The 12389-nt window shown below is 43.6% G+C and overlaps 1 protein-coding gene across 4 annotated transcripts in view; it reads left to right on the top strand.

Annotated features, from left to right (window-relative positions):
* The first annotated feature begins 380 nt into the window (after window positions 1-380).
* Window positions 381-12389, top strand: part of HS3ST5 (heparan sulfate-glucosamine 3-sulfotransferase 5) — a 191474-nt gene continuing 179465 nt past the window's right edge. Inside the window, exon 1 of one of the 4 annotated variants that reach the window (XM_071438299.1) lies at window positions 381-403. The gene's annotated coding sequence lies outside the window, so the exon portion shown is untranslated. Of the gene's footprint in view, window positions 404-789; window positions 1504-1637; window positions 1799-12389 lie in introns of those variants that run through there. The other 3 variants (XM_071438305.1, XM_071438272.1, XM_071438280.1) reach the window with 3 other exon arrangements.

A 12389-nucleotide genomic window follows, 5' to 3' on the forward strand; every position in this document is an offset into this window, starting at 1 on the left:
TCCATCAAAGGAGTGGGGTGTGCGGGGTGTGATTGATTGGGTTTTGGTTTGGGTTGGGTGATTTTTAAGAAAGAGATCACAGAAAAAGTACATAGCTCCCCCTCTCCCGTATTGCATGTTCTTTGCGCACGCTGTTGGAGGAGCCAGGAAGCAACGGCAGCGTTATAATGCAAATCACTAAGCGAGCAACTTTCAATGCTGTTGTGGCTATTTTTGATTTCTCTCCCGAGAACGGGCTTTTTTTAGTGTGCGTGTTGCTTTTTTTGCCCCCTTTCCCTTCGATTCCTATAATCATGCCCTCCCTCCTTTCTCCGCTTGCTCCCCCCTCCTCCCCCAAAACATCCAGCAGTGATGATGCACCGTCCTCGGTCCTCTCCAGCGGGTCACTCCGCTCGGGTGGGAGGTGAGCAGCCGAGCGAGGGAGCGGCGTTTGCAGGGATGCGCTGGGGCACCGCACCGCTGCCCGGCAGAGGCGGGCCCTCGCCGCTGCTGCTTCATTCCTCCGCTTCTGGGCTCCGCCGGCAGGCTCTTGGGGGCAGCCGCCTTCCCCTCCGCGCCCTTCGCTTCTGCCCCTCCAGCCGCGTCCCGGCGGCGGCAGCGTCCCAGCGCCAGCCCAGTGCCTGCGGGGGCGCAGCCGCTTCCCGCGGAGGAGCCAGCGCCGGCGGAGGGCCCTGCCCGGCTCTTCCCTCGGCCGCAGGGCTAGCCGGCAGCACCTGGCTGCGTCGCCCGCCTTAGCGGACTGGGAGAGGGAGAGGGAGGGAAGGATGGAAAAAAGGGAGGGAAGGAGGGAGGGAGGGAAAGAGGGAGGCTCCTGCGTGCGCGGGGAGCGGCTCTGGCTCTCAGCTGGGCGCTACCGGCAGCGGCAGCTTCTGCCGTGCTGCGCCGCGGGCGGTGACGGCTCCGGCGCGGCGGGAGCGCACCGCTGCCGCGGGACCGCAGCTCCAGGGCGGGGGGCTCAAACCTCGCCCGGGAAGTAGAGACAGAGTTTTGCGGTTTTTTCCTCTTTTTTTCTCCCTAGTGATTGGGCTTTTTTTATTACCCTTTTTTTAAATCCCTCCCCCCGCTCCCCCCATTCACCCGGCGGTGCGTGTGGCGGCGGGGAGGATGCGCGCCTCCCCCAAGCCGTTCCCCGGCAGCTCCCGCCGCGGCTGCGGGGCGCTGGGGGCCGCGGGGCCGGGGGCGCGCTGGGCCGCACCTGGTGGCACCGCCATGAGCCGGCTGCGCCCCCTGATCTCCCCCGCCGCTCCCCGCCGCCCTTCCGTGCCTGAGTCTCCCTTCGCTTGTGTCCAGCATCGCGCACACACGCACACGCCGTCACGCACGGAGGCACTCACTCACTGACTCTGCCGAGCTGCCCAGGCTGCCGAACAGCACAGCGCAGCGTCGCGCAGCCCGCCCGGAGCCCCCTCCCTCCCTCCTTCCTCCCTCCCTTCTTCAATCCCTCCCTCCCTCTCTCCTCCTCCTCCCTCGCTCCCGCCCGCCCGCCGCTCTGAAGGATGCCCGGTAAGTAGCGACGAGGACCGGCACCTCTGCCGGTGCGTGATGTGAGGGGTGAGGGACTGCTTACAGTGCTGCCGCCCGCCGGGGGGGCGCAGGGCGGGGGGCGAGGGGAGGGGAGGTGACAGCGATCCGAGGCAGGAGGCAGCGGGGCTCGCTGTGTGCTCCTCAGAAGGACTTTTAGCTGCTCGACCGGGGCTTGGATGTGGGCGCCGAGGGACGGGGTCTGTGCACCGCAGCGGGCACCGGCCGGGGCGGGGGCGCTTCGCCTGCGCTGCGGGTTGCTGCCTGCAGCACCGCGGTGAGTACGGGGCTCCGCGCCTCGCCGGGGTCCCCCGGGGGCGGGTAAGGTGTGGAGGGTGCCCTGCCGCGCTTGGGGCTCCCTCCTTGGCGGCTCTGCTCCGCGCCGTGCTGGGACCGGGGCACGGAGGGCGCGGTGCCCCCCGTACGCCCCGGGCACTGCCCGCTGCTACTCCTCGGGTTTGGCCACGTCTGTAGGGGCTGCCAGCGCCGTCCGGTGTTTGGGGGCGCCGCGGTGGCACCGATCGGACACGGGGACGGAGCTCCGCCGGGCGCCTCACCTGCGGAGAGGAGCAGCCAGGTGCTGCGCAGCGGGGGAGCGGAGCGGAGCCCCGGCCGGTGCCCCGGCACCGCAGCGAGAGGGTGCCCGCGGCTCCCTGCCCGCTCCCCGTCCTGCGTGCTCCGTCCTCCTGCGCTGCAGAGGGCTCCGGTGCGAAAACGCTCGGCCCTTAGGGAAGCGTAATGTTTGTAAAATGTTTGCTATCAATTAGCGGGTGGCTCCGCTCTGCTCGGGTTTGCGCACGGCTAACTCCGCTCAGGCAGGGGCTCAGCTCCGGCTACCAAATGCTCGGAACACCGTGCAAGGGGCTTTTTGTTCTTCTAGACTGCCTGGTGTGATTTGTGGGAAACACATATGAAAGCGCACAGTTGCTGGCGATTTTTAAGTGGACTTTGGTAAATCATTGAAATCTTTTTTCTTACTTCTGCTGTGTGTACTTTGGCAATGATCTCACTGTGTTTTTCATCCTGGGTATGATAACTCCGCCATTGAAGTCAATGGCAAAACTCCCAATTGACTTCAGAGGAAGGCAATGATGGTCAATACCGAATGAAAGGGACTGGGCAGAAGATGGAGAGATGGCAAAGCAGAAGAGATGTATCAAAGAAACTTCCTCTTAGAAGCTAGCTCTCTAACCAAAGAGTTTTAGCAGTGTCAGGATTGTCTTCTAGATTTTCATTGCCATTTCTTTCACTGGAGAATACTGGAATGATTTCTTGATGTGCTGGAAATCTAGTGGTCTGAATCCCATTTTTTTACCCATAGACATTATAACATATTACTTAGTAACTGATACTTTTTCCAGTATATCTTTTTTCTCACTAAAAAGTTGGAAGCAGTTAGAGACAATTAGATGGGCTCTCATTGACTTCAGTGGCCTGTGGAACCGGCCCAGAAAGGCTCAATAGAGAAGTAACAAGAGAACTGTAGTACAGTTTGTAAGGAAAGGTGTTGCATAAGCATTTAACTCATGAACTCCCTCCCTCTAGAGAGGAGAAAAATCTAAATGTACATTAATTTTTTATCCCATTTTATCCAACTCTTTCACAGCACAGATACAAATAAGAAAGAATGCTTCTGATTAATAATTTAAATGCCCATATTCATATGGATTACAAAGAAGATTTTATACCAAAAAAAATTCCATTAGCAAATGGAAGATCTAGTTCACAGAACATCCTCTGTTCAGTGCAGTATTTAGATTGGGAGCAGTCAGATATATAATGAAGCACCAAATACAAATATTGATATTCAAATGGCAAAAGCTAGATTTATTCCTGTAACCTGACTAACCACTCTTAACTCCTTGGATTGTCTTAAAAATGAAAGTGTGATTTTTAATTTTTTTTCCAAATCTGAGTATTGAAAAAAACCCCAAGGATCCCTACATGCTGAATTTGGTCAAAAAACTTATCAAGTATCAGAAATATGTCCATGCTCATGAACAATGTGACTATTACAGTGATAGCTGTGCTGGGTTGCCCTGGCTGGATGCCACAAATTCACCAAAACCGTGTTATCAATGTCCTCCTCAGCCAAACAGGGAAGAGAAAATGTAACAAAAAGCTCATGGGTTGAGATAAGGACAAGGGAATCACTCAGCAGCTCCTGTCACATGCAAAACAAATACGTATTGGGGAAATTTGTTTAATTTATTACCAGAGTAGAAAAATTAAGAAATAAAAGCTAACTCTTAAACACCCACCCTTCCCCTTCCCCTCTCAGCCCCCTCTCTCACCCCTCCATTCGTGTCAGGCTTGACTTGACACCCTAATTATCTACCTCCTCCCTGCCAATGGTTCTGGGGGATAAGGAATGAGGATTGTGGCCAGTTCATCACATGTTGTTTCTGCCACTCCTTCCTTCTTAGTAGGAGGACTCCTCACACTCTTCTCCTGCTTTGGTGTGGTGTTCATCCCATGGGAGATGGTCTGCCATGAACTTTTCCAACAAATTCTCCCATGGGCTGCAGTTCTTCATGGGCTGCTCCAGCGTGGGGCCCTTCCACCTTTAGGTGCAGACTGTTCCCACGTGGGTCCCCCAAAGAGGGACACTATTCCAGTGGGGAGTCCTCCCTCCACAGGGCCACAGGTCCTGTCAGAAACTGCTCCAGCATGAACTACCCAAGGGGTCATTCCTCCTCTGAGCATCCACCTGCTCTGGAACAGGCTCCTCCAAGGGCTGCAGGTGGATCTCTGCTCTACCATGGACCTCCATGGGCTGCAGGGGCACAGCTGTTCTCCCCATGGTCTGCACCAGGAGCTGAAGGGAATCTCTGCTCTGGCACCTGGAGCACCTCCTCTGTTGTATTGCACTAAATAGTTTATTTAGTTGTTTTGCACTGGGGTCAATCTTACACTCCCTCTTCACTGACCTTGGTGTCTGCAGAACTGCTGCTTTCACATGTTCTCAGTCCTCTCTGTGAATGCAGTTTCTATTGCTCACTCCTCTCTCTGGCTGCAATTTCTGTTGCTCAGGGTCTTTTTTCTCCCTTCTTAAACCTGCTATCCCAGAGGTGCTGCCACCATTGCTGATGGGGCTCAGCCTTGGTCAGCAGCAGGTCCATCTTGGAGCCGGCTGGCATCAGCTCTGTAGGACACGGGGAAGCCTCTGGCAGCTTCTCACAGAAGACACCCCTGTAGCCTCCACCACTAACACAATACAAGAAGAAAAAACCTTTCTCATTTATGGTCCAATAATGATGTTTCCCTTTTAAGTACAGCTTTGTGCTAAGAGGGAAATATAAAAGCAAAGTTTGAAGTGCTGCATCTCTTGTGCAGCTTTTTTTGCAGGCATTTGGTAGGATTGTCATTGAAGTGAACTGAATGTGTCACTAATACTTAACTGTGAAAAAGATTAAGATGTTCATATTACAGTGGGAAAAAAACCCTGCAAAATGGACAAATGCTTCACTGATTATCTCTTTTCTCCTTGCAAATCCATAGGCAAGACAGACACTTCATTCTTAAAATGTCATATTGCAGGTCTCTTTCTAATTTTCCTGTGAATTCTAATGATTCTTTTATCATGTGCCATATATGGAAGTGGAGGGTACATATTTTATGGGACTTTACATGGAGTAAAATTTTATTTGAGCTACTTTGTTGCTTCCTCTATTCTCCAATCTATCTGCTGTTTGCGAACACGTTGTAATGCCACAACTTATTTTTATGCCACAAAACTTCTATTTCAAGTCAAATGTGAAAAATATGGTAATTACTTCAATATTAAGAGGTTTGGATTTTTTTACTGAGGGGTATGGCGGGGTGTGATGATGGTACTTTTTATAAGGTCCAAAACAATGCTCCTCTTCTTTCTGTCAGCAGTTCTAAAAATGAAGATATTATTTGAATAAATATTTGGGTTTGTCTGAAAGCCATTATTTGGAATTCTTTGGGGTTTTTTCATGTTGTAGTACTTATTCTTCAAAGATATGTATGGACATTCAGACAGATCCTGTGGACAGCATCTCCAAAACAGAAATTTAGGTTTTTTAGGCTTACCTGTAACTACAGACTTTATAAGATCTGAGTATTTAAGGCAGAGTTCAATGAAGCCAGATAATGAAGTACCAGGAAACTCCAGAACATGATTCTGAATAACCATTACTCACTTTTAGCAGCTATATAAACCTAATCCTGTTTTGAGGAGTAAATGCTGTTCATCTTTATTCAGATGAATATATCAAGATTATTTTTGCTGTCCCTTGCCTGACTCTGAAACACGGTTATGCCCTTGTATTGGCTGTTAAGTGAACGGTAGCAAGCATTTACAGGTCTCCTGGTATTTGAATCTAAGAAGCAACATTACTGGGATTCTTGAAAGTCACCTAAATTTGTCATTACTACACCTTTAAGAACACTTTCAAAATAAATTTTATTGTTTGTTAGACTCAGAACACATTCATCGGATAATTTATTTAGGACTATATTCTTCTATTCAACAATTTAAGAACAAAAGCCTCCACTGTAGCTCAAATCATTCAAAATATTGGTTTTAGGTTATACATTGTACATATGGAACCTGGCATGTAAAGCAGATGGTATGTAAAATTATGCATAGCATGTCTGGAGAGCCATACAATATCTAAATGCAGTGCAACAGAACAAGGAAAGAGTATCATGTGCAACTTAAAATATCAATCACTGGACTATGTCTAGTCTCAGCTGTGCTTTGCTTTCACATATGTGTGTGTGTGTATTTGTGTGTGTATGTGTTCAATTTTCTCTTATGGCAACCAGGACATTTCCTTGATAAAATGATCTTCCTTAGAAAAGCATGCAGACTGAAATGATATGCTACTGGCTAAACTAAATAAAAAGATGGATATACAAGAAAAACTAGCTTAGTTCCATTTGGGTGCAGAGCGCAAATGCATGGAAAATAAAAAAAAAATCAAGAAGAGAAATTTCAATCTTTTAAGGCAAATGGCCAGACATCACTTACTACCAGGACTGTGTTTTTTGCTCTTATTTATGCTCTTGGTTTGCCCAATACAGCAATAGCACTTAAATGTACTTCTATCCTGTTGCATAAATACTCTGTTAGATCCACTCCCTCTCTCTCTCTCTCTCTCTCAAGTATTACAAGTCTGTAAGCACAGTTTTTTTTTCCTGAACAAACAAGCATTACTGTGCATTGTTAACACAATCAGATGAAATGGTAATTGCAGAAAGATTCACATCAGCAAAACCCTTAAATAAATATTAGTCTTTAAGCATGTGCTGACCTCAAGGGGACCTAATCACATTTTGTTGAACAGAGATGCTTTTGTGATCAATGACCATGAGAGGTAATAGTTTTCCCAAGTTTATTCAAATGCGTAAATCTGCGGTTATAAAATTTTGTCAGCACCACATAGCTTTAAATTTAACTTTCAGGGGAAAATCTTTAAATATTGCTACTTTTTCTTTTAATGTTTTATATACTTTAGAAGTACTGGAAGCAATTAACTGTTTTAAAATGGGTTGCACAGCTGTACTCTTTCATATTTCTAGCCAAAATGAACTTTTGTAGATAAGATGTGAAGGATGACGTTTATAATGAAGGACTACTGCAAAGTGAACTTTACATATAAAAATGAACTAACACTGCACAAGGTAGATTGTAATAGCCAATTCTCTTGGATTCAGGCATTTTTCAAGGAGAGAAATTGAAGGAATGTCTCCATGGGTAAACTGTTGAATATCCCCAAACAAAGAATTTTTAAGGTACCTGAGTTGATATACAATGTTTCACGCTACAAAATAAGTAAATAAATAAATAGATAATTCCTTTACTTTTTGTTCACTAACCCTCTTAGTCCTTATGCATTTTATTTTTTGCAGCAGTGTTGCTTGAGAAAATACAGCTCTGTGTCTGGGGGACTAAAGGAACACATTTGTCCTCATACATTACAGAACAGTGTCTAACAATTTATTTCCCTTTTGGAAATGAAAGAACTTTTATCCATTCAAATCACTGTAATACAATCTTGTATTATAATGGCTTGAACAATCTTGACTGCACACAGTTGCTGGAGTCTCCAAAGGACTGTCATAAATAAAGCTATTAGACTCTATTATAGCAGACACATATTCAGAGTCTACCAAGGGATGACAGGATTTTACATTACAGCAGAAAATGGTAAAAAGTGTCTGCAAATTACCAAAAATAATGGGTAAAAGGACTTAATAAACTGATTTATAATACATATATATGTGCTAGTTTTCTTTTAGAGTGTGCAAATGCAACATTAATATTAATGAATTAATTCTATGTAGAATTAAGTGAAAAATGAGATGGCAAATAAGGGATTTGTCCTCTACAACAAGTGTTTAAGCTTGCTCGGCAGCGTGTAAACTTTCTGCACTAACTGATGGACATTCAACTTACATCAAAACCTCCCTTTCCAACCTGACATTGCAGCTGTGTTGACAGCCTTAGAAAACTGGCATCTCTTGAGAGATAAGTCACTTTACATCAAGGGAAATGGATTTACACTGCATCCTGGATTCTTTGCAGACAGGTTTGTTTTTATTTTTCCTCTTACTTTTATAGAAGGCATGACATTTGCCAGGTACAAAGACAAAAATGAGTTTGGCAAAACCCTGAATGAACTTAGAAACAAATTTGGAAATGGTGAAGACATAGCAAAATGAAGTAAAAATATATATATATAAGGATGTGTTATGTTGTTGGTTTGGTTTTTTTTCAAGAGAGGGAAAAGTGCACTATTTTGTGAAAAGATCCCTAAGACAGAAGTAAGACATAAAAGAAGTGCAACTGAGTTTAAAAATAAAATTATGAAAGTTGAGTTACCTAACGTGTTCTGGCCATGGGAGAAGTAACTAAAGCTGACATAACGACAGGATGGGAGCCTCAAAAGAAGACTAAAGCCAGAAAATAACCATTTCCCATGCTGGAAATCCAGATGGCCCTAACAGATTTTGTGTGCATTTGTATACACATTTATCTGTGTGTATACATGTGCATACGTATATACTTTTTTAATATCCAGATCTGTATAATCTTTGTTACTGACTGACTTCCTCATCCCAGCAGGGATTTACTGGTTCTTCTTCCTATCTGACCATGAAGTTACAGAGGAAGATTTGACAGCACAGTAAATAGCTGAGAGTGGTTAAATTGTTTCCTGAAGGTAAAACAGTAGGGTCCAATGGTTCTCCTGCAGAATGTTTTAAACCCAAGGCTATAAATAAGAGGCAGTGCTGTCAAAGCAAAACAAAAAAAAGCAAGCAAACAAAAAACAACAACCAAAAAAAAACCCTCAGCAAAACCCCCCCCAACCAACCAAGCAACCAACCAAAGAAAAGAAAAAAACCCCAAAAAGTATTCAAATCCTGAAAAAAGAGAAAACAAAATAAATCTTTACTTCAGTGTCTGAAACCAGTGTTACATTTTGTCCTGAAAAACATGAATCTGAAAGATATTTTGCCAACCACAGGCTAGTGTCACCTACAATCACATTCAAGGTTTTCCTGTTTAAACTTGAAAAATCAACTACAGTCTTATACTGGAGAATTGAAAAAATATTTTCTCTGAATGTAATGTGGAACTTTTAGGTAAACTGAAGATGACAGTGGAGCAGAGGAGTATTTTATACAGCATTTTATTTAATACAGTAAATAGATATACCATTTTTTCATATAAAATTTTGATGCTGAAAAGACTGTTGAATGGATTGAGTGGAGCTAACTTTGTTCATGATGTCAGAAGGAAGATCTGAGGAAAAATATTTTAGATAATTTGCTGCTGCATGCCCTTACCTTTGTAAGTGCCATGTAAGTATAAATAATGTCAGAAGTGGCAGCAAATCCTTCCTCTTTATAATTTCACATTCCTGCCTCTTGTAAAAGGATTAATCTCAAATCTAAAGTAAACCAGATTTGCAGCAGGAAAAAAGTCTGCCAATGTAGAATCTATTAGTATAGTCAAACAACATGTCTTTATTTGTCTTCTGGTGGAAAATTACATTCCTGAGTGATGATGCAGAATCTGCATAAAATAATCTATTATGATCTTTTTGGCAAATAATTCTGAAAAAGAAAATATGACTGATAAGCTTTTTACCAACCACGGAGTTTCACTCAGAGGTAGAAAAGGTTTGAGGAGAAGTAGTGAAAAATTTGTCCTGGCATCAGAAATTCTCAGTTTGCATATGAAAAAATTCTGGTTACTGATGTCATTGCTAGCTGCTCTTTCAGCATGTTGTATTCAGTGCTTTCTAAACTAAGAATGAAATTCGCTTCTTTCAGGTATGGCAAAAAAAAAGGTATGGGCTTCAAAAAGTCAAACTGCAACTGCAGAAAATGGAACTCAGGCCTTCGTTCTGATGTGCCTGAAAACATATTTCATTTCTCTGGTTGCTTTCCCAGCAGCTCCTTCAGGACTGCTCCCTGCATGCCAGTGAAGTAGATTTAGGTGAGCACGAAGCAAGAGCTCTTTCCTCCCTTATATTTTGGACCTACAATGCTGTAACTGCCCTTGCTCCCTTCCTGGCAAACAAAGGGACTATTTATGGTGCAGATGCCTCAGAGAGGTTTTTGTACACCTCCACCTTCCACAACTTAAGAGCAAGGAACAACAAAGGATGAATTTCATGACAGAAGCTTTACTTGTGAGCATTATCCTTGAACAGAAATTATTTTCTTTAACAAAAATGGATTGCAAAGATTTATCTGTCATTAAGATTTGTCATTTCTCCTTTTGTAACAAAACAAACTAGAAACTTTTTCTTTGTTTCAGAAACAGAAAGTATATAAGTAGTTTCCATGATAGGGTGTAATTTTCTTTTATTTTCCACTACTCTTTTTTTGTGGAAGCAGGAAAGTATTTCAACTAGAAAAATAAGAGAAAGATGAGAAAGGGATAAAAATATTTTCTAAACTTTCAAACAATTTCTCTTTTACACAAAGCAAATATATCTGAAAAATGCCTCTGTCATTCACCACTTTGAAAGAATCTGTATTCAATTTTAAAAATCAATTTTCAAATGTCAATTCAGAATGGATCAAAACTTCTTATCACAAAAGTCTTGTCTTTGATGATATTTCAGTCAAGTCTCAAGTAAAACTTGAAGCTGACTCAAATTTCTTTGAAATTTAGGTTTGCCTGACATATAAGTTAATTTAAAATTAAGCTGTCTGTAAAAATTACATATTTTCCTACTTTTTCTGTGCACTGTGATAATGTATTAATTAAAAGGTGTATTTTTCATTTTTCTTAATCTATAAGGTGATTTTCTTGTGAAAATAGGAAAAAAAAAAATCTGAAAGAAGTCCCTGAAATATTGACACAAGGTTCTTGATCTGCCCCTAATAAAAATTCCTTTCTTCTGAGATTTGGAGGATTTTAAACTTACTTTTTAAACTTCAGAAAAAAGCATTTGAAAAGCTCCAAATATTTTTCTGGATGGGGAGAATAATCCCTGCCCCATTTTTGAGCAGACACAACATTGTATCATGGTTTTAGGCTAATGGACAAAGTAGAAGAATTAGGAAGGTAACCGGGTGATTTCTTTGAGGTACTTGCTTAGTGGTGGTTGATTATTTTATTCCTGGTAATGCAGCTGATACATTAAGGAAGACTTCAGGTGTGAAGAGAAAGAAAGAGGAAAGCAAGCATGAGGAAAGCAAGCATCTCCTTGCCATAACTAAAGACAGCAGTGAGTGGGAAATTAAGTGTGTCTTTTCAAAAACTTTGAAGAGGAAAATGCCCTACAGCTGAACAATATATAGGCTCGGGAAGTACGTTCAAAATGTGGCTAAAAGCTTAGTGCGCAGCTGGGAGAAAGAAATCTGCTCTACTTAGTGTGGTGTTTGAGCACCTTAAGCTGCATGGGTGTTGTTTATGTGAGCTGACACGTGTCAGTAAGTGGTGCTTATGGGCCAGACAGCTGCCTGCAGAGCCGGCTGTGCAGCAGCACCAGTGCACTGGGCCAGTGTGGGAGGCACGGCACGGAGAGGCCGCGCAGATCCCCAGCGCGCTGGTCGGCAGAAGCTGGCCACTCGCGTCTGTTTATCCCCCAGGGACACAAGAGAACAGATTTGTCAGGGTTTGTCTCTTTTATTCCAGTAATTATGAGAGATTAATTGGGAATGTTTACTGTTGGGAGACTAATTGGGAATGTTGGTTGTTTACATGTTTGTTTGGTTGGGGTTTTTTCCTATTACAGCTGCATTTCTGCTCCTTGCCTGTAATTTTTATGAATAAATGGAATGATGCAAGGCCTCCCTCTAGCCTGGAGGCCAGCTAGGCAATGCCACATCCATATGGTTAAGCTCCCTTAGCCTCCCAAGCACAGGCTGCATCTAGCCTGCCTCTTGGGAAAAGCCCCAGAGCCGTGCTAGTGCCCTAGCTGTGCCCGGGAGGCCCTTGGGAGACAGCTGGTCAAGTAGCCCAGATCAAAAGAGTGTCAAGGCCTGCCCTGACATTTTATGTTCTAGGAAAAAAAGTAGTTTCAGGGCATGAATTCATGCCCTACTATAATTTAACTCATTTCCATAGATGTAATCTTAGTATTATTTAGGTCAGTGTGACTCCAAACACATAGATGCTGTTTATTCACTTTGCTTGCTAGGAATGAATGAACTCGGTTGATTTAAACGGTGCTACTACAGCACAGCATAATATTTAAACAAATAGTGTAGCAGGGGTTTAATATTTGTTTGCAACCAGCCATTAACGGTGGAATATATAATAATATTCTGAAAGCAGAGGAAGATTTGAATGTGGAAAAATATTTTAAATAATGGTTGCTACTCTTTTACATACTTTTCTGCATTACTTATAGTTACATTTCTTATCAAAT

This window comes from Agelaius tricolor, unplaced genomic scaffold, assembly GCF_023055355.1.
Source record: "Agelaius tricolor isolate 1412-34295 unplaced genomic scaffold, bAgeTri1.0.p SCAF_1, whole genome shotgun sequence".
Classification (NCBI taxonomy): Eukaryota; Metazoa; Chordata; class Aves; order Passeriformes; family Icteridae; genus Agelaius; species Agelaius tricolor.